The sequence below is a fragment of the Pinus tabuliformis genome, chromosome 2_2 (genome assembly GCF_031772625.1).
Source record: "Pinus tabuliformis cultivar Carrire ecotype Pingquan chromosome 2_2, CPIR1, whole genome shotgun sequence".
In the NCBI taxonomy this organism is placed as follows: Eukaryota; Viridiplantae; Streptophyta; class Pinopsida; order Pinales; family Pinaceae; genus Pinus; species Pinus tabuliformis.
In genome coordinates, this window is record NC_142300.1 from 801,243,747 (window position 1) to 801,246,246 (window position 2,500).

At 50.3% G+C, this 2,500-nt stretch overlaps 2 non-coding genes across 2 annotated transcripts in view; both read right to left on the minus strand.

Annotated features, from left to right (window-relative positions):
* LOC149195209 (25S ribosomal RNA) overlaps positions 1 to 144 on the minus strand; it is a 3,410-nt gene extending 3,266 nt beyond the window's left edge. Inside the window, exon 1 of the ribosomal RNA XR_016255512.1 lies at positions 1 to 144. This exon is cut by the window's left edge and continues 3,266 nt beyond it. This is a non-coding gene — a ribosomal RNA (25S ribosomal RNA).
* Positions 145 to 391: 247 nt separating this feature from the next.
* LOC149195210 (5.8S ribosomal RNA) lies at positions 392 to 538 on the minus strand. The gene has a single exon (XR_016255344.1). It is a non-coding gene; the product is annotated as a 5.8S ribosomal RNA (ribosomal RNA).
* Between the last annotated feature and the right edge of the window lie 1,962 nt (positions 539 to 2,500).

Here is a 2,500-nt window from a genome sequence, read left to right on the forward strand (position 1 = left end):
AATTCAGGCAGCGCCGCCGCCCGATTTTCATGCTGGGCTCTTCCCGGTTCGCTCGCCGCTACTAGGGTAATCCTTGTAAGTTTCTTTTCCTCCACTTAATTATATGCTTAAACTCAGCGGGTGTTCTCGCCTAAGCTAGGGTCGCAAAGTTGGAGCTAAATTTGACCTACCCCATTGGAGGACAAGATAGAGCAAAGCAAGTTCGAGCGATGCCATACAAAGCCCGGATCGGCTAACGTTGACTGCCCATCCGAGGGGACAAGATCACCGCTCACCGACGCACGCCACGAAACATCGCTTGAGGTATTTCAGCCGAACACACCGCATGGGGCACGGATGACCAACTTTGCTGCTCCCTAGCATATTGCAGGGAGCGTGTTTGAATGGGATTCGATGCCCAGACAGACGTGCCCTCGACCGAGGCCTCGGGCACAAATTGTGTTCAAAAACTCGATGATTCACGGGATTCTGCAATTCACACTAAGTATCGCATCTCGCTACGTTCTTCATCGTAACAAAAAATGTAAGGCCAAGGGGCAAAAGGAGGAAAAACACATGAGAGAAAGAGAAACAAAGGTGTCTAACCCCCTCACAGGGGGAGGGCTCGAACAGAGGACAATCTCCCCCAGCCCCACGCCCTCGCAAAAAGGGGGGAAATGCGTGGAACAACGATCGAGAATGACTAGGGTGGCCACCTCGGGAGCTCGCACTGCTTTTATCCCTTCCCTGAATCCAACCCACAACAATTCACCCTTTTCTTCGTAGATCTAGGGACCGAAAGGAAGAAAAGGGTAGAAAACAAAGCACAAACAAGGCACAAGCCTCCCAAAGCCCCGTGCCTTTGGCAAAAGGGGGGAATTGAAGGGGATGATGATCAAGAAGGACTAGGGTGGCCACCCAGGGAGCTCGCACTACGTTTCATCCTTCCAGAACACCAATCCACAACAATCCCACCTTTTCTCCATAACGCTAGGGGCCACGAGGAAGAAGGGAAGAAAACAACAAGAGAGAAAGGGATATATCAACCATGGCTACCAGCTCACAAGGGGTGGCTTCAAACAGAGAAGAGGCTTCCCCAACCCCGTGCCTTTGCAAAAAGGGGAGAACTGTAGGGGACGGTGATCGAGAAGGACTAGGGTGGCCACCCTGGGAACTCGCATTGCTTTTCATCCTTCCCGAACACCAATCCACAACAATCCCACATTTTCTCCATAAAGCTAGGGGCCGAAAGGAAGAAGGGAAGAAAACAACATGAAAGAAAGAGAGATATCAAACGCATCCACCGGCTCACAGGGGGAGGCTCAAACAGAGAACAAGCTTCCACACCCCCGTGCCTTCACAAAAAGGGGGGGAACTGCAGGGGACAGAAATCGAGAAGGACTAGGGTGGCCACCCTCGAAACTCGCACTGCTTTTCGTCTTTCCTGAACACCAATCCACAACAATCCCACCTTTTCTCCATAAAGCTAAGGGGCAAAAAGAAAGAAGGGAAGAAAACAACAGGAAAGTAAGAGATATCAAACATGGCTACCGGCTCACAAGGGGAGGCTCAAACAGAGAAAAAGCTTCCCAAACCCCGCAGCTTCGAAAAAGGGGGGAACTGCAGGGGACAGTGATCGAGAAGTGCTAGGGTGGCCACCCTAGGAACTCATACTACTTTTCGTCCTTCCCGAACACCAATCCACAACAATCCCACCTCTCCTCCACAAATCTAGGGGCAAAAGGAAGAAGGGAAGAAAACAACACCAAAGAAACAAAGATCCCAAGAAAAGAGAGAATCTCAACAGCACGCTGAGTAGATGTCCGCTAACCAAAAAGAAATCAAACAAGGCACCCAATCAAAAAAGCGTCCCACCTCTTCAAACCCTCCCCATGCATTCATCACAACACCCTTTCCAGCTTTACAACATAGCAAACAACCAAGAAAATAAATCACAATCTAAAATTGACCAATAGAAAAGATAAGGGCCACGATGAGACCAGTGCCTAGAGCACATCACTGAGAGGCACACAGCCCCCCAACCCAGTGGCACAAGGCTTCAAACGACAAATAGACTGCTGCCAATAACACAAACCCACCCCGCTCTTGCACCCCTCCGTGTAAAAAACACCCAACAACCTTTCCAGCGAGAGAGTCAACGGGGGTCAAATAATCAAACTCAAAAGAGGAGTTGTCACGGGCCGACACTCAATGCTGGAGAAAGCCGCGGGCCACAAATACATCGATGGTGCAAGGCCACTAGAGAGAGGGACGTTCGCAAAGCACACACCACGAAACAAAGAAATGACGCAAGTCCCACAAAAAACCCACAATCCAAAGGGAGGAACAAAGACACAACCCGCTACTTCTTTTTCCCTCAGAAGGGGAGTGGGTCACGAGAGGATGAGGAATTCCCTTGACGGCAAAGGCACGATATAAGATTGCCACCCTCATGCCTGTCGGTGGGGAAAATTGCAATCTCGATGGAGCTCAGACCAAGGGATGGGTTTTTCATTGCCTC